This window comes from Camellia sinensis, chromosome 3 (genome assembly GCF_055761805.1).
Source record: "Camellia sinensis isolate YWXY chromosome 3, ASM5576180v1, whole genome shotgun sequence".
Lineage (NCBI taxonomy): Eukaryota > Viridiplantae > Streptophyta > Magnoliopsida > Ericales > Theaceae > Camellia > Camellia sinensis.
Genome location: NC_138963.1, coordinates 180,956,080 through 180,979,663, shown reverse-complemented (window position 1 = coordinate 180,979,663; position 23,584 = coordinate 180,956,080). Strand labels below are relative to the sequence as shown.

General features: G+C 38.4%; 2 long non-coding RNA genes across 3 annotated transcripts in view; one reads left to right on the top strand and one right to left on the bottom strand.

Annotated features, from left to right (window-relative positions):
* The first annotated feature begins 323 nt into the window (after positions 1-323).
* On the top strand, positions 324-9,191 carry LOC145822955 (uncharacterized). Of its 2 annotated transcripts, XR_014364842.1 has the most exons (6): positions 325-592; positions 5,806-5,877; positions 7,050-7,091; positions 7,184-7,367; positions 7,450-8,583; positions 8,986-9,191. It is a non-coding gene; the product is annotated as an uncharacterized LOC145822955 (long non-coding RNA). The 2 variants fall into 2 exon arrangements; XR_014364841.1 differs by having other exon boundaries at positions 324-592; positions 7,450-9,191.
* A 429-nt stretch (positions 9,192-9,620) lies between these two features.
* Positions 9,621-23,584, bottom strand: part of LOC145822956 (uncharacterized) — a 51,382-nt gene continuing 37,418 nt past the window's right edge. Inside the window, exon 4 of the long non-coding RNA XR_014364844.1 lies at positions 9,621-10,132. This is a non-coding gene — a long non-coding RNA (uncharacterized LOC145822956). The remainder of the gene's footprint in view (positions 10,133-23,584) is intronic.

The following is a 23,584-nucleotide window of genomic DNA, read 5'->3' as shown; positions in this document are numbered from 1 at the left end:
ATGTTTTGTCTGTACGTATATATGTGCTTGGACAGGTGTTGATGTGGGTTGTTTTGGGGGTAAATTACACTGACCTCTTTTAAGATTTGTCTTAATTATAGATAATTCTCTGGTAATTTTAAAAATGACACAGATTTTTTTTTGCTTTGAAAATAATAATCAAAATTTTCTTTTCCGTTAAAAGAGTGTTATCGATATTAATTTAACAGTACAATTAACCATAATACCCTTCAGCTATATTGTAAAAAGACATAATTGACCTTTATGGTAAAAAACCCCTCTCTCTCTCTCTCTCCAGATCTACTTTCTCTCTCTACCTCTACTTCTCTCTCTCTCTCTCTCTCTCTTCAAACCCCCAACCTCCGCCGTCTCCATTGAGGAAGAGAGCACATTGTGAGTTGACTCAGTGGGGGAAGTGCGAGTCAGAGATCGGGGTGTAATCATAGCCATAAAATGAGGATGAGTAAAGAAGGAGAGAAAAGACTAGTGTGGCGATGGCAATGCCGACGAGGACGAAAATGAGTCACTGCTCTCAAAGCATGTAGCGAATCGAATGAATCACAAAGGCCCATGGCTTGTGCAACTTCGACGAGTACGTATCGGACGTGGGTTGGGTCTCGTGACCCCTGAAATCAACTCCGACCCCATTTCTCTCTCTAGATATGTATGTATGTATGTATATATGGGGGTTCAATCGACGATTAGGGCTTACAAAGACGAAGTTAGAAGTAGCGGCGGTGGCGATTTGATGAATCTGTGATCTGTGATCTGTGATCGACGGGGAGAGAAGAATGGTGGTGGTGCATTTGGGATGAATCTGTGATCGACGGGAAGAAAAGAACCCACTTGAGATATCACAAACCCTAACCTCAAACAGAGAAGATGAAGATGATAGAGAAGATGAAAAGAGAGAAAGTGGTGTTATTCGTTCACATAGTAGATCTCATATTTTCTTTTTCTTTTTCTTTTTCTTTTTATTCGTACAGATAGAGGGGGGGAGAGCAAACGTTATGTTGTTGTAAGATAAATTGATCGAGAAAGAGAATAAATTGTGTATATATTGATTGATATCTGTTTTGATGTATTGTATGTACATTATATAGGAGATGGAGATGTGAAGTGGAGGTGGAGTGGTGGAGTAGGTGAAGTGGAGGTGGAGTGGTGTAGTGGGTTAGGTTTAGTGGAGTAGGTTTAGGTGTACATTAACAGCCCCCCTCAAACTCAAGGAGGATAGGAACTAACCAACTTGAGTTTGAAGAGAGTAACAAAACAGGAAAGTAAACTGATAAATAAAATAAAACAGGATAGAAGACACGGTATGGTCGTGTCAGACCGATGTAGCAGACAGTTTATGGGGTCATGTCGGACCGTTGTAGCAGACAGTTTACGGGGTCATGTCGGACCGTTGTAGCAGACACTGTGTGGTCGTGTCAGACCGATGTAGAAGACAGTTTATGGGGTCATGTCGGACCGATGTAGAAGACAGTTTACGGGGTCATGTCGGACCGTTGTAGCAGACACTGTGTGGTCGTGTCAAACCGATGTAGAAGACAGTTTACGGGGTCATGTCGGACCGTTGTAGAAGACAGTTTACGGGGTCATGTCGGACCGTTGTAGCAGACACTGTGTGGTCGTGTCAGACGATGTAGAAGACAGTTTACGGGGTCATGTCGGACCGTTGTAGCAGATTGTGGTGGTGCACCAAGGGGGCGACTTAGGGAGTGCGCCATGAGCGACTTATACATGATACTGTGTATAACCCCCCCTCAAACTCAAATAGGTGTGAAGATAGAAACCTATTTGAGGTTGAAACAAAGGGATTGATAAAGCTGACCGGTGTAGAAGACACTGTATGAGTGTGTATATAGGCTGCTCAAAAGATATACATGGATATAGATATCGAGCCCTCAAAAGTCGTGCCCTCAAAAGGTGTGTCCAATCTTTCAAAAGGCGTGCCATCAAAAGGCGTGCCCAATCCATAAAAAGGCGTGCCATCAAAAGGCGCACCCATGTTGTCGTCTAGCGCCGAGCGGCGCATGATGCGCGTGTCTGCCTCTTCATCATGGTCTTTATAAACCGAAGCGGAGGCTGAGGCTTGGAATCATAACAAACCAGTTGAAACCTCTTCGTTCTCTGAGAGCTTGTCGCTAAGAGCTGCAAATCTTGAAACACTCTGTAAACATTCTGTAACCAACCCTTCTCTGAAACACTTAGCAACCCATAACATGGCCTCTTCTTCTCGTCCAGCTACCCAGAACATGGCATCATCTTCCCGTGGTCTGCTCACGCTCTTTCCAGAACTAAACGAGTCCACAAGAGAAATAACTGGGGTGGTGGCCAGTGAACCGCAACCAAACACCTCTGGTTTTGCTCCGTTGAACTTTCTGATGCGGTCTGTGGAGCAAAAAATGGCGGTGCAAACGGATATTGAAGCCAATCAGTATACATTGAAGTCATGTGTGGAAACCATGACTGCGGTCACAAACTTGTCGCACCGGCTGCAGAGTAGGACAAATGAGGTGCAGCAGTTAAACGCCCAACTGGCTCTGCTCCAGCGTATGTATAAGGATGCGCGAGCAGAGATAAGTGTGCTAAAGGCGGAAAACAAGGAACTGAAGCGGAAGGCCACCGTGATGTTCCGATTTGGAGGTCCGCCATATGCTGCAGTGGAGGAGTACGGGGGAGTGAACGTGCTCGGTGGACTAGGAAGCACTGAGGCAACACCGTCAAGGGCCGCCCAGGATGGAGGCAAGAAGAAAAGACCGGCGGAAGAGGCGAAGAAGTGAGGTCGGTGGGTGGCCGTCTGCAAAAAAAAAGAAAACAAATCTTTGGTTGTTGTGATGGGGGTCTTGGTTTTTTTTTTTTTTTTTTTTTTTTTTGGTTGTGGTGTAAAATGGTGATCGGGGTTGATCCCGGAGATGAATAAAATATGAGTTGTTGTGCAAATTTGAATTGTTGTTTTTTTTTTTTTTTTTTGATGAGCACAGTGATGATGAATAGATAATGATGAATAAAAATAATAAATTTGGGAGTGGGGAACAGGGCGAATCAAGAGCACCAATTAAGCTTGATAATAAAAAAATAAAGTTATAATAAAAAATAAAGTTTGAGCGGCGGATGGTTTTTTTTTTTTTTTTTTTTTGGGAAGAGTAATAAGAATAATAAAAATAATAAAAAGGTATTGAAAGTATGTGCGCTGATGAGTGGAATAAATGAAGGCACATGATGGATATGATGAAAGTGGGTCTGATGGAGAGGAAAAGGGACCAGAGAGAGAGGGTCGAAAAATGGGAGTGAGCTCTGTTAGAGAGAGAGAGAGAGCTGGGTTTGGTCTTCTGTGTGTGTCGGTTTTTCAGCTTCAACAAGATGCCTACACCGAAAGAGAGAGAGAGGTTGATGTGTGTGTGATGACAGTCGGTGGTGTGGTGTGCGATGGCAGCGGTGGTGTGGTGTGTGATGGCTGCGGTGGTGTGGTTTGAGTGTCTTCTCTCTCCCAACCGAGAGTGAGAGAGAGAGAGAGAGAGAGAGAAAGTCAAAGCCCTCCATTTCAACCCATGGCTGTGTTTGTAGCTCAAGTCGTGCCTATGTGTGTGTAGCTCCAATGGTGTATCTGTGTCTCCTTCTCCCTAACCCAAACTGCCGAGAGAGAGAGAGGTTGGTTCAGTCATTCCGAGAGCAAGCTCGAGTGGGTGTGTTGGGTGTAATGCTCTCTCTCTCTAAACCGTGTGTGTGAATGGTGTTGTGCAGTATCTTGTTCACAGGTGCAGTGCACTGATTTTGTGAAGGAGCAGATTCAGATGACACCTCAATATGTGCATCTAATGGAGGATGTGGAAAAGCACAAGAGGGAGAGGTCGGTGAGGAGACTAAGCTCCGGTGAGAGGTAGCTGGCGATGTCAGCGTGGGTGAGATCGATGCCGGCGACAACCCGTTGAGAAGGATCGGAGGGAGAAGGGGGACAGAACACTAGACGAAGTCGTTCTTGCACTTGTGACCGACCACGGGTTTCAATGGAGACCCGTTTGTTGCAGTGATAGCACCAGTACTGTAACGGATCAGGATCCGAACCCGATTGGGTTGTCTTTAACAACAACAACATTTGGCTGAAGGTGTTGGGGCCATTGAAAGAAAAACTCAGAAAAATTTGAAAGGAAATCTCAAACTCTGTTCTGGGGTCAGTGAGTAGAGATCTGAAATGAAGATTTTCTTGGAGATTCTCGAGAAAATTCACGATTCAATTTCAGAATCTTCTGGATTTTGAGAGAGATTAGAAGATGTAGTGGAGTGGCGAGAAAGGACGCAGCAGCGGGATAGGTTGAGGTCTGGTGAGCAGTCAAGACAAGGTATGTGTTGGAGGTTTCAATTGGTTGAGGTCCGGCGGGCAGTCAAGTCAAGGTTGCCGCCCGCCGGAAGGCGAAGAACACCAAGATCTTTAACCTATAGCTCTGATACCATGTAAGATAAATTGATAGAGAAAGAGAATAAATTGTGTATATATTGATTGATATCTGTTTTGATGTATTGTATGTACATTATATAGGAGATGGAGATGTGAAGTGGAGGTGGAGTGGTGGAGTAGGTGAAGTGGAGTGTATAGTGGAGTAGGTGAAGTGGAGGTGGAGTGGTGTAGTGGGTTAGGTTTAGTGGAGTAGGTTTAGGTGTACATTAACAGTTGTGTTGTGGATCTATTATTGTTTGATTTTCATGCCTTAAGTGTCTGGAAATTTGATTCAATGAGCGAGATTGGCGCTGTCGCTGTCGCTGTCGCTGTCGCAGGCGAGGAAACAGCGAGAGAGGTCTACGTTTTCCGGTAGGACTTGAGGTTCGTTGTCGGGGGGAGAGAGAGAGAGAGCACAGAGAGAGGCAGAGCACAGCGAGTGAGAGGAAAGGGTGATGGAATGTATGTGTTTATATATATATATATATATAGGTAAATTACATTTATCTCTCTTCTGTATTGGAATTTGAAAAATAATTATGGATGATGAACAGTGATACATCCCTCTAAATTAAAGAGCTGTAATGAGCTCTAATGAGAAAAAAAAAAAACACAAAATATCACTATTGCAGTGGGATTTATACTCCATTAGAGCTCTTTTATTAGAGCTCTAAAACATTTTTGTATGGATGATATCGGCATAAGCTATTTGAATTTGGATGGATGGGTAATAGAAGGGGGTCTTTGTATATTAGTTTCAAAAGTAAGGGAGGTATGTGTTATTTTTAAAATCATAGGGGAGGTACCTATAATTAAGGCAAAACTCAGGGAGGTCAGTGTAATTTATCCTTGTTTTTATATTTGCTTTACTTTATCAGGACGAGTTGTTCATGGCATAGAGATAATGGTTTAGTTCGCTAGGTATGGGCCGAATGTTGAGAAAATGTGAGTCATCTATTGTGATTAGTGTTATGTTTCATTTTATGTTTGTAGTGGAATGGGTAATTGACTGTCAATTTGTTGCTTATTGATTTATGAGTCATCACGGGCTGAGTTGATATGCAAATGCTATGCCTTTGTTACTTCAAGGTTTAAGCATTTTGAATTTAGAATAAACGTGTGTTTCAATTTGGTCATGGTAGTGATAAATTTCAATTGTATATGTTGGCTTCATTAACAGGTCCACAGAGGACCCTGCTACTTGCGCACTATTTATTCTAGCTCTATATGTTATGAAATATGGCGAAGTTTCTTCTATAGTACTTTATTTGTTCGACTTAGATTTTATTGAAATGGTAGTTTTATTGGAGTACATATGTTTTCTCTGTTGAAACTGTTTGACCAAGTTACATGGTTTGGGTTTTCAGTCAGAAAGGGAGGATAGTAGAATCAGCATCAAGGTCAAAAGGCAGCTCAAGAAGTCAGAGTCCTTGACCAAGGTATGCATACTGTTTCTTCTCTTTCCTTTTCTTTTTTATTTTTTGAGAATGATATAGGAAATGAAGTGGTCCTCTTCAAAAATAGTCCCATGTAGAATTTTATATGGCATTTGGGTCAAAGAAGTTGGCGAACATTTGGGAGATGTGGAAATTGATTATTCTCATTTATGTGGCTATATCTAATTTAGTATACGTGATTTTATTTTGTTAGAATATTTGTCTTTTGAGCAACTATGACACCCATGTGTCTGCTCATCTATGATAATTTACCACCACCACCACCTCCACTATTTTACATCCACATTATTGAGGGTGTAGGTATGGCAACTGATTGTGTTTTGCATACTATTTTACATCTATATTATTTGACGACTAGGAAACTGATCATGTTTTGCATGGAGTTGTGCTCTTCCAACCTCTTCCAATACAGAGCTGCCCCTCTCCAAACTTGTCTTGAAGTTGTCATAGGGTGGGGCGGCGGAAGATTACAGAAGAGTTGGGTTGGGACAGATATCCCAACAGGTTGTGAGGAGTCCTAAACTGGGATGGAAGTGTATGACGATACATCTTATACATAACTGGTGTTAGCAGTTAAAATACGGCTTAATTTACATCCACACTATTGAGGAAAAATAATTTTCATTCCACATGGCAAACAACCTTGGACAGCACAGCAACAGTTGTCTACTTAAATCCTTAATAGCAGGAAACTCCTAGCTCCTGCTTCTGCCCTTGCTCCCACTCCCGCTCTCAATCTGAAACTTTTTATTTATATAATATATACTATATATATTTATGCTCAAACTCCCATAATGGGCACTAATCGGGTGTTGTTTTTAGGGGTAACCATTGGTTCAGTGGTTAAAATCTTGGCCTATTAACTTTGAGATTATGGGTTCAAGTCTTAGGGAATCCTTTACGTGGTGTCTTCTACATCTTAATAAATCATGAATTATTATAATTAAGAAGTTAGAACATTTCTTGAGAGGGGACTTGTTTCACTTGTGAGTTATTATTTTTTATGCCTTAAATTTTCAATCTTGTTTGGTTTCTGTCTTTTCTCTCCACTCTCTTCTTTGACATCCCCAATAAAAGATTCAGGAGTATATTTCTATGTTATTCTATTGACTGTTTAATTGCATGTTTGTTTGTTATTTTTTGTTTAATTGCAGATATGATGATGAGAGGCGTAGTCGGAGCCGTTCTTATGAAAGGTATTTAGTGTTCTCTCTCTCTCTCTCCATATTGCTCTACATTGAATTGTGCTTTTGGACATTTTATCTGATGCCATATGGATATTTTGAAGTGTCTCCCCTGCTCGTCGTACCCCTAACCCTCGGAGGAGGCCCTCTCCTCGCAGGACACCTCCATCTAGGGGTGGGAGTCCTGATGGACACAATCACAAAGAATGCTCACCTACTCTAAAAAGTGTTTCTCTGTGTGGTAGACCTGCTGATTCTCAAAGCCCTTCCCGACATTCCAATGCTGATGTAAGTAATATTCCTCAAATCTAAGGTTGATTGCATCCAGACTTTTGTGGCTTAACTGGATATTGGGATTTCTGTTTTGTAGGAATAGGGAGTGATATATTATGTGATGAATCTTCAGCTCTTATTTTACTCGTCATACTGTGTGTAGTTGAAACTGCTCTGGGGGAGGACATCTTGAGGTTTTCAATGTTATTATCAGATCATTGAATGCTAGAATTGATTTCTCAGGGCTGATATATAAGGTTGACTATTTTGTTGTAGTTGATGCATCCTTAAGTTTTGATGGTACTGTTGCACTCCAGTTGTCATGGGTTGGCTGCATTTTTAATATTTCTCTGTTCTTTTACCTTGTTTTTAAATCATATTTAATTTTGTTTGCATCTTTGTTAATATCTTTTCAGATAACTGAGCTTTTTTACTTGTGATGGACCATGTACTGGCCTTCTATATTGTGTCTGGGAAAAGTGAATGTGGCTGACTTGCTGATGATGTAGCAGCTGTTGATGCTGTGTTTATTTTGCGATTGGTTGATATCATTCTTGCTGCTTGCGAAGTACATTGTTTTTTACAAATTTTCTCTGATGATGTCATCATTGGTAAGGTTTAAAACTTGCATGCTACTGGAGTCCCATTGGACTCTTGACTTTTGACCTGACCGTCCTTACTTTTGCTGACTTTAAATCTTGGGTCTGGAAGGCAGTTTAGCTGATGCAGTTAAACTGTTGGACCAGATATATCATAGTGCCGATTTTAATATGAACCTGCTTGAGCTGGATATTGTAGCATGAGGTTGGACATGGTGACATAGTTACATACTTTTTACCAATCTTACTTTTTACCAATGTTTGGTTAAACTTCCCCTCATTTATTCTTGGCTATTAGACTCTTACCAATTGATGTGGCATGTATCAATGTGTTTTGGTACATGCACCGGTGAATATGGTTTTGAGCTGATAACAGTTGCATAGTGTGACAGCACATGAGGTCGTGAATGTATATGTGAAGTGATAGCCGATATCTTCATACATCGGTTGTTGCTGCACTTCTTGCTGATAGCTTTTGAACCTGGTCTTTCCATTTTTCGTGTTGATGAGTGATGCTTGGTTTGGTAGCTGTGGTGCTCCAGTACTGTGCTCTGTTTCATTGCCTTCTAGTACATCTTGCTGATGCTGAATTTTAAGTTTTGGTTTCTTAGTCCATTGCATTGCTCTTGAAGGTATTTTTTTTGCAGTCATCCAATATTTTGTCATCTTTGTTGCCTGTTTCATGCATATTTGGATTATGTATCTGTTTATTTTTTAATTGCATTTTGTTGAATCTGATAACACTTCAATTTGTGTGGACGGTTTTTAGCTATGGCAATTTTATATCATTACAATAATGATTGACTTATCCAATAAATATTCAGCAAGGCTCATGGTTGCCTTTGTAGTGAAGGTTGAAATGTTTAAGTTTTTCACTGGGTTAAACCTTAACAACTCTCTGTAGCCATTGTTTTATTGGCTTTTGGGCTAGCATTATTGTCTGTGCTTTCCTCTCCTTTCATCCTAGTAGCTATTGACATGAAAACTGGTGTTCAATTATGTTATTATTTTTCACTTGGGTAATACTGTTGCAGGGGAAATCATTTCCGCGGGAGAAATCACCAAAAAATGTTTGTGTTTACGTGAGGAACTCCTATTAAGGGGGAGGGAAAGGGTTCTGACCATTAATGAGTGAATTTACTAAAATAGCTTTGTGGACTTCTATCAACCAGCTGTCTATTTGGCCAGTCATCTATCAATATTTTGTAGTGCAAAATTAACTGTTCATCTCTGTTTTTGTATTGCTGCTTGAGGAAAATATGCGAAGCCTCTTCTCAAATGAAAGGTTGTGATGAGAACCGATACCAATCTCATCTCTCTTCACAGGTAAGATGAGGAGCAAAGCAGAAATAAGCCATTCAACTAAGGCTGCAAACGAACCGAGCCGAGCGAGCTTTGCTGAGCTCGAGCTCGGCTCGTTTACTTATCGAGCTCGTTTATTGAGCTCGAGCTCGGCTCGATAAGGAATTAGGCTTGAGCTCGGCTCGGTTCGTTAATTTTAATGAAACTCAAGCTCGGCTCGATAATTTTTTTTTAATATTATTTATATTATTTAAATATAAATATTTAAATAAAAAATATTATTTATATTATTTAATATATAAAAAATGTATTTATATTATTATATATATTTATATATTTTTAATATATAAATAATGTATTCATATATATTTATATATTATTTAATATATAAATAATATATTTATTATATAATTTAAATAAAGATAAACGAGTCGAGCTTAACAAGCCGAGCTCATGTGAGCTCGAGCTCAGCTCGTTTACTAAACGAGCCAAATATTTGAGCTCGAGCTCGGCTCGTTTATTAAACGAGCCAAACCCTTAGCAAGTCGAGCTGAGCTTGTTCATGAACAGCTCGGTTCAGTTGCAGCCCTACATTCAACAGGGTTGCAATTTCTTCTCTTTATTCAAATTTTATTTTATTGTACCTGTCTGAGATCCAAGTTGGAAGGTCACTCATTGAACTGCCTTTTTCTAGGAGCAAATATTCTAGGGTCCATTTCTGCTCTGTATTGCTTGTGAAATCCTAGTCTTTTCTACACCTTCAGAACAATATATCTGTGATGTTCTTGATCTTGAAGCAATTGGATTTGACAAGCAGTAGGCTTTTTGTCAAAAACCTTGCTGAACTGCAATGGTCCCAAAACCACCAACTGGTTTCACCTGAAACACAATAGAAAACTTTAACTTGTTTGAGGAGTCAATTTTATGAGAATCTATTGTCTAGGTTTATCCTCTCTTCGTTCTTTTTTATTATTTATTTTTAAATCAAAATCTAATTCTGCTTGTGTGATTAAGCTCTCTTATCAGAAATCTGATCAGTCCTTGCCAACTTGATTTATCGAGCAATCCTTTGGGTGATGCCATCTCTGCCTTTTAGTCTATTTAGGTATCTTGAATCTTTATTTTAGTTAAATTGACTTGTTGAGTGAGCCTAATGTACATGTTTTCTTTTTGTTCTCTTTTGTACTGTTGCTTTTCTATGATGCAGTGTTATTTATTTTTATTAGCCAACTCCCCCCCCCCCATGTCATGTAAGTAATTTTCCAAACCCATCAAATAAAAATTAAAGCAGACCTATGAGATTTGTGTAATGTAAGACTTGTACTAAGTTTCTTTATGGCTTTAATTATAGTTGTTGTGACAGTCAAAGCCCTATTGACTGTTTGAAACTTGAATTTGGTGAGATTTATGGAAAGAAATTAAAAAAAAAAAAGGTAGCTTGTAGAAAATTTACATTTTCCCTCTATTTTGTTTTGCCATCTCAATTTTTTATTTATTTTTTATTTTTTTGCAATTTCAAGATTTAGACCGGCTGAAGTTTTTATAAAATTTGCGGACTTGAATTGATCTGGTGAAATTTGAATAATCCAAGTAAATTTTAGGTAAAGTTGGGGGTGAACTCTTTGAACTTTTTGTGTCTTAAGATAGTTGTGGTGATTGGAAAGGGTTGACATTGAAATGTTGGCTAAAATTACAAGAAAATATTTTTAAAAATATTTTGCATCTTTTTGGGTATTTGGTATGACAAATGTTTTTTTGTGATAAATGGAAAACAAGCTCATTAAGAAAGAAAATGTTTCAATTTTTAGAAGTGAAAAATGTTTTGCAGACTAAAGTTTTTTTACCACCACCACCACAACCTCTATGATTCAACCATCGCTAGTATTGTCATTACCATCCTGTCATCTCCACTATCCGACCGTTATCACATTATCATCACTACTACCACAACCACACTTGTACTATCACTACTACAGTGATAGTACGTTCATAAGAAAATGTTTGGCACTACTTGACCATTATCATATTATCATCACTATTACCACCACTATAACCACACTAATACTACCACTACTTTAGTTGTAGTACGTTCATAAGGAAATGTTATGAAAAATGTTTTTAGGGTGCGAAGTGCAGATTTACTGTGCTCTAAATCTGTTGCTCCCTCTGTCCCAAAATAATAGTCCCTTTTGGAGAATCTAATTTTTTTTGGTAGTACAATTATTGCACTTTAAAAAGGTTGATTTTTCAAAATTACCCTTTTGATAGTACATTTTTTGGGAATATCAATGTCATAATTGTACTTTTTATATTGTTTATTAATTTAAAATAAGGGTAAAATAGGAAATTTATATTATTTTTGTACTTGATTTTTGAAGATGGACTAATATTTTGGAACAATGAAAAATGGAATAAGGGACTAATATTTTGGGACGGAGGGAGTATTAAAATATTCATTGAATATGTTAATAATATAATATTTTTTAAAAATAAAAATCATACACATTCTTTTTGTTTTGAAGTAAAATGTTTTTATCAAAAATATTTTATTCATTTTTCATTGTTTAGTTGAACAAAAAATAAGAAATATTTTTGAAGGAAAATATTTTTGCATCCTTTTTTCAAAAATAACTTGCTTTTAAAAAATTTATTAGTCAATTTTTTATAAAGTGGACTCTCACTTATTCCATTTTCAACATATTTAGTATTTTTAAATAAATATCTTAACTCATTAACAAGTCATAAATAATAATTATTAAATTAAAATATCTTATTTAGGCAATAAAATATTTTTTATTTCAAGTGTCTTTTGTGTAAAATCAATTTATAAGAAAAATATTACCATATTTATTTTTGAAAAACTCAATAATAGTAGTTGTGGAGGGAAAAAATATGAGCCCTGGCCTAAATCCAATTATGCTAGCCTAAGTCAAAAAGTGGTAAGTCCAAATCCATCCCTTAGAACCCAGGAAGGACAGTTGACAACAATTTAGCATCCAATCAAGGCGAGCGAGGAGACAAGCAAATATAAAAGATAATATTCTAGAAGGCAAATATATAAAATAAAAGAGAGGCGCCAGATTAAGCATCATCCAACGGTGACGAGTATAGAATAGACAAGACTAAAACATAGGTTAGATCTAGTAAGAGACAGTGTCATTCGATCAATTTAATCCTACGAACGTAATGCTCGACGAATTGGCCACTAAAATCTAACATCATTCAAGCCGTCCATGCACCAAAGATCCAACGATCAAGGACAAGGCACACTTGGCAAGTTACCCGACCAAAGCCAGGTATGGGCAGAACCCTTCAATCAAAACAGGATTCGATGAATAAGATTTGAGCCAGAATAGCTATAAACGGGTAAGCTAACAAAGTACAAAGGAATGAGTAATGAATCCAATCTAATCCAATTAGGGTTGTGCAAAATACTGCCCAATCTACTAAAACTACACCGATCTGCATCAATCTGCACCGCTCTATTCACTAACCGCGGATTAAATTTTAAAATTGATAATCCATGTTCTAAACCGCTCCGCTCCATTATAGTTAATACGTATATATATATATATATATGTATATATATATATATATATATATATTTAACCTCTAATAGTAGTTATATATATGAAATATATTATGTAAAATTACTTTGCGTTGTATGCATAAAAAATATTATGCAAATTAGTATTATATATTATGCAAATGTTTGATAATTGGTTAGAATATTTTTCAATCCGTCAATCCATCCAAAACCGCCCAAACCGTGATTTGTCAAATTGTTAATCTGCCAATCCGCCACTCGGTTTGTAATTTTACTCTCAAACCACCCAACCGCAATGCGCACACTACTAAACCCAATCATGCTCAATCTTAATCAATTTCTACTTCAGAAATATTTCATTTCTTATATTTATATGCTATGGTCGATCAGTATACTGACTTGATCATCAGAGGGTTCTTTCGACCAATCCTGGTCAGGAGTGATCACTAAGGTTTGATTTCTCTTTACAAAATGCAAAGGATTAGACGTATTATCTCACTTTCTTTGTGAAAATAATTTCACCTTCCACATTGGTGAAGGAGGACTCATTAATACCATGTTTACTGATGTGGTCATAGTCGGTTGGGACAATCAAGGGCCTCACTAACAGATTAACAAAATCGCCCAGGGGACTCGGTATTAGCAAAGGAAGCCGTTGGGATTATAGAGTAAATGATGATGTTATCTTCTTGTTTTACACTCAGCTCATGGTTTGAATCTCAGTACTGAAAAATTTCTACTAGTTTATATAAATGTTTTAGTTGAAATTGCAGGTTTATGTCACTGTTTCTAATTAATGGAATTTGCATCAAGTAATTCATCATATTTCGGAGCTTCAATATATATATATATATATATTAAAATTTTCCACTCGAATCGTGATGAATCATGAAACATGTGTCAACATAATCTTTTTAATTGGAGTGGAAAACATGGGTCAACACAATCTTTTAATTATGGTGGAAGTTGACAACCTGCTAGTGATGAAAGCAGTGACGGAGTCAGGAATTTAATGTAGGGGTACTAATTAATTATAATCTCAAAATTTGGTCTCGATCATTAGTATTATAGTCCATAATCCGAGGTCGTAGTCCTAGATCTGCAGGAAGGTCTACTAAGGATGATCTAAATAAGTGCACTTTTTGACTTTTTATGAAATATGGGTTGGATTTTGGTTGGGTTTGAAGTGATGTGTTAGAGAGGTGGTGTGGCTTAAATAAAATGATGTGACTTAAATAGAATAGTGACTTTTTAACTTTTTTGAAACTTGCCAAACCAGCCCTAAGTTAATTTATATGCGAGTTTGTTTTGTAGAAAAATAATTATAATCTTCTTCTTAAGGAAGAGATGATTCTAACTTTGATTTTCTTTTGAAATATTTCTCCACGACTGTTTTAAAAAATAAAAATCAAAATAAAAATTCATAATCAAAATCACAAACCCCCACAAATCAAAATCTCCAATTTTTATATAAATCAAAAAATTTAAATTTAGCACAAATCACAACAAAGAAAATTTCTAATATACTAATATTATAACAAATGAAAGTCCCTAATTTAAATAACATATACTATAAATTAATATTTTTAATTGTAGAACAAATCAAATCCCTAATTTTAGCACAAACAACAACAAATCAAAATCCCTTACTTTTAATATAAATCACCACCAATCAAGATTCATAATTGTAACATATCAAAATATCTTATTTTAACATAAATAATAACAAATTAAAATTTTTTACAATTCAAAACTTAACAAATAACTATAAATTGATATTCATAATTTTTGTTTAAAAATAAAAAATTATAAATAAAGTAACATGTAAATAATGAAGAGAAGATAACAAGGTTATAGTGTGATCCCAAATTTGTATTGTGTGATCCTAATCTGATGAATCACGAGTTGATAAATTACAAAATAATAAAGAGAGATAAAATATATATATATATATATATATATATATTGCAGCCGTTTTTCCATGAATCAAAAAAAAAAAATTTAATTGAATTGAATTGAAGGTGTGTCAGTGTGTTTGGGTGCATGTGTTAGTGTGTTTGGAAATTTGGTGCATGTGTGCGTGTGTTCAAGTGGGCCGCTGTGTATTACGTGGGCACTGCGTGTAAGCTCAAACAAAACTAAAAAAAAAAAAAAAAAAAAATTGAATAGTCAGGGGGACACGTGACCCCTGGCCCCACATCCCTCCGCCCCTGGATGAAAGTTTGATGGCTTTATTTGGGTGTTTAGAGTTTACTTTCTTATTGACTTATTTTTAGTTTTAGTAAATATTTTTTAAAAAAATTTAAATTTTTAAAACTAACTCAAGAATTTAAAAAAAAAAATTAAAAAGACAAAAAATAAGCTAATAATAGTAACTATTTTGGCGTTTATAATTTCTTTAATAAAAATTTTTAAATTTTTTTTTAAACTTTTTAAATTCGCCTACACAAAATACTAAGTAAACTTCCATTTTTTTTTCTTTCTTTTTTTTAATTGAAGTCCTCTCTCTCTCTAGTGGAGGTTTTTTTCTTACTTTGTGCAAGTTTCTTTTCTTACCATAGGAGGTTTGTGGTGGTGTTTGTGGAACAATGACAGATTCTCTTCTTCATCTTGCTCGTAATTTATCTCTCACTTCAGAGGAGGATGCTGTTGTTCGTATTGGAGAGGACTCTACACGACTGATAACGGGACGTTCGGATCTGTGCCTTGTTGGGACGCTACTCACTCGCAGGCCGTTTAATGTTGATGCTATGAAGAGTTGTATGCTCTCTGTTTGGCAACCCACCAAAGGAATGCAAGTGCGAGTCATTGATGATAACTTGTTTGTTTTTTCGTTTGGCCATGTTGTGGATAAACGGCAAGTTTTATTGCATGGCCCTTGGACATTTGATAAGCACCTCTTAATGTTGGGCGAGATGGACCCAAAAGTTCAACCGTCTGATACACGGTTGGTATCTGTGCAATTCTGGGTACATGTTTATAATCTTCCTCTGCTTCTTATGAATACAGAGGTTGGTACAATTGTTGGAAACACTATTGGTGAATTTGTTGATATGGACTTTGTGGATGGTGGTCTTGCTTGGGGACGATCAATGCGAATTCGGGTAGCTCTTGACATTCGGAAACCTTTACGTCGGAAGGTATCTTTGTTCTCTACTGACCCTCTCTGGGTGGACTTCAAATATGAGCGCCTCCCAATATTTTGTCACTTCTGTGGAATGTTAGGCCATAGTGAGCGTGAATGTGATGCCAAGCTCTCTGCCGTTGTAGCCCCTATTGATGTGCCACAGTATGGGCCATGGCTGCGAATGGATAATTTCCGATCTAAGGGGGTTCGTAGATCAGGATCAATGCACGGGGCGGTGCGAATAGGCATTCTTCTGGTGCTCCGACGGGTGTGGTGGCTGACCAGAATCGTGATCGTAATCGGGATTGGCAAGGAAATGTCGGGGAAAATCTTTTGCCCATGATTACTGGCGTCATCCACAAAGATGATTTGAATGTGGCTACAAATAAGGGATCTTCCATATCTTCACCGATACATCCTCCTTTTGAATTATCAATTAGGCGAGAGATTGAGGAGGATGGGTGTAATAGGCTTGATCCATCTTGTGGTAAGGTGGGCCTCGGCGTGCTTCAGTCCAATCTGGGTAAGTTGAATAAGGTGATGGGGTCTGTGGCCCAACTTGATCCCAAGCCTCCTACTGCTATTTTGGAGGATGCAGTTAGCCCAACGGGTGGTTCACAGGTGTTTACGAAGAAGTGGAAGCGGGCGGCCCGTCATAACATGGGGCTGAAGACTGATGGACCATTTGACACTGGGTCTAAACGAGCTTTTGAGGAGGAGGTGATGCCGGGTGGGCCACCGAGTGATGAGACTAGCTCTGCGGCTATTAGAAAACGTTTGTGTGTGCATGGGGGTAGTGTCTTCCACCAAACTCCCAACCTTTCAACGGTAGAGGCTGATGATCAGCCCTGCCGATCACCATGAATGTGCTATGTTGGAACTGCCATGGGCTTGGGAACCCTCGGACAGCTCGGTCGCTTCAGTTTTTACTGAAGACGGAAGCTCCAGGGCTGGTTTTTCTTATGGAGACCAAGCTCGATTCGAAACATATGGATGGGATTCGGAGAAAACTTGGACTGGTAGGTGGTTTTTATGTCAATTGGTAGGATTGGCGGGTGGCCTTGCTTTGCTATGGCCTGCGGGAATCCAAGTTCGTGTGCAAAGCTATTCGGTTGGCCATATTGACGCATTTGTGGAAGCTGGATTGGGTGATCAAACATGGAGATTTACGGGGTTTTATGGAAATCCGGACACGTCGCTAAGGAAGGATTCATGGGCCTTATTGCGATGGTTGGCGGGGTGCTTCCAGATGCCTTGGCTTTGTGTGGGTGATTTTAATGAAATTTTGTTCTGTCGAGAGAAGCTTGGAGTGCTGGGTCGAAGTCAAATTCAGTTGGACAACTTTCGACATGCTCTCGAAGATACCCACCTTGTTGATATGGGTTTTGCTGGGCCATTATTCACTTGGTTAAATAACCGAGTTGGTGCAGCTTTGGTTCGGGAGAGGCTAGACCGTGGGTTAGCAAATGATGCTTCGCAAGGAATATTTCACCATGCAAAGGTCTATCCTTTAGCTTGCACATCCTCAGATCATTTACCTCTCTATATTGACCTTTGTGGGGATAAGGCTCAATGTGAGATTCGTCGGGATACACATCGCATTTATCGTTTTGAGGCTATGTGGTTACAGAATGCAAATTGTGAGCAAGTGGTCACTGAAAATTGGGGGCCTTCTACTACTACGGATGTTCAGGGTTTGGTTTCTAATATTTCCCGAGTGAGCTTTTCGTTGCTGAAAAATCTAGAAATCCCCTAGATGTTGATTTGTGATTATGTATCAATTTTAAGCAGAATATAACAATCCCAATCAAACAATCAAGACAAAGAGACACAACGATTTTACGTGGAAAAAAATCACAATTGGACACCTCCAACTGTGATAAAAAAACCACGAGCAACAGCCACAAAACAATCCACTAAGAAGATTTAAAGGAATTACACAGGTATACTCTCAATTACCTAGCGAATCCACGCCTAATTGAACCAACCTCTATGTGCCTCTTCCAACCAGTCTTCACCTTGGAATTGTCTTTACGATGAGCCACCCTGGAATCCACCAAAGCTTCAGGCTCGAATTCTTCAGAATCCACCGAAGAACAACTCTCTCTCTCTCTTGTGTATAGCAAACCAAACCTTTGATGTACTCTCTTTAAACCATGAGTAGAATACTCAATAAAACATCAAAAGAAAAACTAACAAAATATCCCCAGATGTAAATCTTAAGAACCAAAAAGAAGATCTGGAGGACTTCAGAAGTAGTCTAGTTTTTGGGAGAAAACCAACTACTTATAGAAAAACAAAAAGTAATCCTAGATTTAGAAGAAAACCCAATCCTTATTGAAATCCGGAAAACTGTGTTCGCGCGGTCCGCTCGAGCGCCCAATATCCCGCTCGAGCGTCTCCAGTAAAATCTGTGCGTGATATAACAGAGGTCCGCTCGAGCGCTAGAGAACCCGCTCGAGCGCAAAATTACACATCTCAGTACTTTTATAGGCGACCAAAACTGCTGGAACCAGGAATTCTCCGCTCGAGCGCGGGTATGTCCGCTCAAGCGGACAGGAAATTTTGAATGCATTTTTGCATTTTGCTTCGGGGGCGCTGCCCCTCGACCCCGCCGTGGCGCTGCCCCGGACGCGCCAAGGGGTGCTGCCCCCTGGACCCCCGCGAGCTGACCGGGCAGCTCGATCCCCGTCATAATCAGCGAAGTGGCAATCTTGAAAGCATTATCATCACAAACTTCACTGAAAGGCTTGATTCGGGTTGGATTCGCATCTAACAACTCATAGTCTCACTGAAATAAAAATGCGAATAAAATTACAACTCAAAGGAGTTTTGTCAAACGGGATTGCCAAGAAATAAAACCTAACAATCTCCCCCTTTGGCAATGTCGTGACAAAACACACCTAACAAATAAAATCCTAAACACCCCAACCCATTACAGCCAACAAAAGCCAACTTCTTTCTCAAGGTCTTGATCTGCAAAATAGTTATTAGTGCCACAATCTCCAAAACAACTATTAGTCCCACAAGAGTATAAGAAAAAAACAATAAACATAGGTCAAGATTATCTTGAAACATGAGATGGAAAACATGAATAGATGAAAACTAAGACTCATGAACAACAACTCTCAAACAACAAAAGCAAGATCATAAACCACACAAGCAATGATATGACGATGTAAATACCAGGAACATACAAGAAGGGCAAATAGTGCATAGCAACGTGCAAAACATATAGCCAATCTCCCTTACCAAACATATCAAAGTGTTCATGCTAAACAACTCTTGTAATGAAAAACCAAACTCCCTTACCAACCTAAATCAAGATGAACCAAACTACCCCTCACTAAAAGCAACCACAAACACTGAAAACAGTGAACAAGAAGAAAACGATAAAAATAATATGGTGGATCAAGTAAGGAATTTCAGATTAGTACCTTAAAACACACAAGATTATCCAAGAAGCACAATTACTAGTAAACACAATGTGCACAGTCTGTAGAAAATTCCTCATGAAAGAAAGTGATGCATTATGTGAAAAGCATAGATCCCATGAGAAAAGTGTATGTGTGACTCTTGGAGTTCGACAAATACTAGATTCAATCCTAGTAGTGATATGAAAGCTGGACCTCCGACAAAAGAATCTTAAGCACGACAAAGGAAAGTCAAACCACTAAGAATCAAGGGGTATTTGGTGAGTAAAGGTGGAGGCTCCCCCTCAATCAATGAATCTTTTTTTTTTTTTTCTTTTGCATATTTTGTCTTCTTCTCTTTCTTTTTCTTTTTTCTTTTTCTTTTGCACAATCATTGGTGGCTGACATGCTCAAGAGTATGGAAACTGAACCAGAGAAGCATGGAAATAATAAGGATGGCCTGGTTGGTGACTCTGAGGTAGCCTTTTCCTCATGGCTAGACTGCAAAGAATTAAAGGGAAAGCCATGGAGATGCAAAAGGATGGTAGGTGGTTAAGAGACTCAACATCACCCAAGATATGCTAGTATAGGTCAATTCCTCTAGAAACGCAAAAGACCAATGTCAGAAGTCCATAAAAAAAATCACTAAGGCGGAAGACTCCAAAATTTGCTAATCCAAGAGTGTGTACAGAATGAGACATACTAATCAAAAAATACACACTCCAAAATGAGTAATGACCACAGAAAGCACACATATATTAACATGTAATGGATATTCTCATCAAATCCAATATGCACCAAGGACCACTCAAAAATTTCAACCTTGCAAAACCATACTAAGAAAATCTTTTTGGGATTTTTTTTTTTTTCAAAAATAAAGTAAGACAAAAAAAAAATGAACAAGCACACATTTTTTTTTTTTTTCATTAAAAACAACACACAAAAACACAAAAGCTAAAACAAATAAACAAATTAACACAAGTCAAGTTTTCTCACCCAAACTGCTTTAGTACGAACAAAGTTGTGAGAATTGCAGTTCTTGGGTGGTGTCTTGACGTTGTGGTTCCTTTCCCCTGCAATAGGAACCCGTCTCGACATGGTTTCCAACTTCCTATTCCTAGGTCTAGGCAAATACACTCTCCCATGCAACTTATAACAATAAGGGCGAATATGACCATGCATACCACAATAATGACAAATAAAAACAGGGTGTACCTTCTTTTCTTTTACCTTACCAACTCTAGGAAGTTTGAGAAGTCCATCCTTTTGTTAAATTTTTTGTTCTCCCTTTCCTTGAGTTCTTGTATCATGAGATGTTGAAGCACTCTGTTTTTGCTCTTTCTTACCACCAAAGCCAATGCCACTCTTGTCACAACTCATTTGTTGAGACCCAATGATATCCTCCAAAGTCTTTGATCCTTTGTTCCAAAGACCAATGGTAGCCATAGCACACTTGAGCTCTTCCTCTTTCTTGATCATTAGTTCTTCCAAAGCAACTTGTGACATTTCGAGAGATTCAATCTTTTTTTCATACATGGCATGGGTTTGCAGTAGCTCATTCCTCTCTGTCTCACAAGTCAACAGTTTTGCACAAAGAACTTGTCGATCATCAGCTACCTTGATGGCATTAATCCTGGCCTCGAAAATCTCCTCCTTAAGTTTGACATTCTCACTTTCACATGCTTTGAGTTTCTTTGTGAGTTTGTCATTCAATTTGAATAAGTTAAGAGATTCCTTATACAACGTTTCATAAGCTTGCTCAAGCTCTTTGTAACGCCCTCAAAATAACAACATTAAACCCATCAGACAAGACATGCATTTACATATAAACTAACCACATTCTTTTATTCATTAGAGTTCCATTACATAGGTATTACATGTTAACATCAAAACAAAATGCCCTACGGGCTTACAGCTTTCCAAGTTAATACTTTGTTACATCAAAAGAGTACTAACTCGTTTACACATTAAGCCCTTGGCTTGAAGTTACATGTAATACATCAAAGTTAAGCGACAAAACTATGTCCGCCTCTAGCCTCCCAGCTATGTCCTTGGAGGTGGCATGCTACCTGCACCTGAAAATGATATTCCCATATAGGGTGAGCCACAGCCCAGTAGAAATATACTAAACCAACCATGAACAATGACTAAAACATTAGCAATTGATAGATGGCCAACACTGATACAATCACATAAATCACATATTTATGTCAACCGACTTATAAGTCCAAGTTACTTTTCATTTTCCCTTTTTCAACAGATAGGCATATAAGTTCTATCCACATTCTCATCAAATATGTATAACAACAATATCCACATTCACAGATAAGCATATAAGCTATATCCACATTTTACAACAGATATATATAACCACAATATCCACAGATAAGCATAAAAGCTATATCCACATTTTACAACAGATATGTATAACCACAATATCCACAGATAAGCATAAAAGCTATATCCACACATCACAAAGATAAGCATATAAGCTCTATCTTCACTTCTCTGGACAAGCATATGAGCTGTATCTACGGAGTTCATCCCCTATCTTCTCCCAACACTATCCGGTTTAGAGGTACATCCCCTATCTTCCCCTAAACCGCAGAGTACATCCCCCATCTCCTCCTCTACACATAACGTATACAAACACAAAGGTTCTATATACAAGCATTCAATACATAAGGTTAATGTATTCTATCAACCGTCAAATTCCATGACACGTTCCATTGATTAGTTTCAGTTTGCCTAATCATCATGCATTGTCTACAACAATCACGACTATCCTCCACCGATAGCCCAAAACAGTTATTTCTAAACAGAAAATAAATGCACAAATGGATATTCAATCAACATTTCATTTCTTCATTTCTCAGAATTAATTATCCCAATTAATTAAACAATGTAATTAGGTCAATTCCCATAATTAACATTTCAACCCTTAGGTCCCATTTTCATCAATGACTTAACATTTATTCCATTTCTCTATGCCAAATATGCATTCAGGTTTATTATGAATAAAACCCCAACTTTTGTAAAATTGCACAAAAGTCTCAAACTTTCACAAAATTACCAAACCAACCCCAACATCTCAAACTACCAAAATTTAAAGACAAAATCCATAGAGAGGAGTAGGATATCCCTACCTCGAAGTCTTAGCCAAAAAGGAGATGAAGGCTCGAAGATCAACGTGCTCCAAATCCAAACTTTTTCAGATTAAATCGAAGCTCTCAACACCCTCTATCTTTTTAACAAAGGCCCTAGGCTAGATTCACACCCTAGGGAGATCAAATCTTAGAGAGAGTGCAAGTGTAGAGAGAGAGGGTCTCGGATTTAGGTTTTGGATCAAAAAGAAAGTGAAAAAGTGATGTTTAAAATCGCTACTGTCCGCTGATATAAAACACGCTCGCTCGAGCGAAGACTTCGTCGCTCGAGCGACCAGACACAGAAACTCTCGCTCGAGCCAAGAAGTTCTCGATCGAGCGAAGAAAAACCCAGACCGCTCGAGCCAAGAAAAGCTCGCTCGAGCCAAGAAACACAACTCTCAGGTCCAGAACCAGGTGCAACCGCTCGCTCGAGCGAGCCACTCTGGCTCGACCCACCAGACATGAACCCCACTCTCGCTCGAGCGACCAACTCCTCGCTCGAGCGAAGGTCCAAAATTCTGGGCAGCAACACTAGGCTCCCGAACACAACCAACCTGTAACAAACCTGCCTAACACATCCTATAACTCAAATATGAAGAAAAAGGAATGTAAACACGATAATAACCAACTACCAACATCCGTGGACACATGTCCGGATCACTGTACAACAAGGGTAAACCCGGGATCGCTATACTCTTCATGATCAATCTCCGAGGATTCATCATCAGTGATATTCTCAACTGACATCTTCGGAGAATCTGTTTGTCCTTCAGCTTCGGAAGCCGCCATGAAAGCAAGGAATTGTTTATGTCCCTCTTCGCCTTGATCTTCGTTGTCACTTTCATCTTCATCAGATTCTGATTCATCATCCCAAGTGATGGCGAGGGCTTTCTTCTTCCTCAAACGAGTAGGGCATTCTGAAGCAAAGTGGCCAAATCCTTGGCGTTCATAGCATTGGAGTCTTTCAGAGTTTCCTTATATCTTTGCTTTCTCCTTCTTGGCTATAGAATTAATTTTGAGTTTATCTTTGCCTTTAGATTTATGAGGATGAGTAGATTCCAAAAGATTAGGATTCTTTTTCAAAAAAGATTTTTTAAA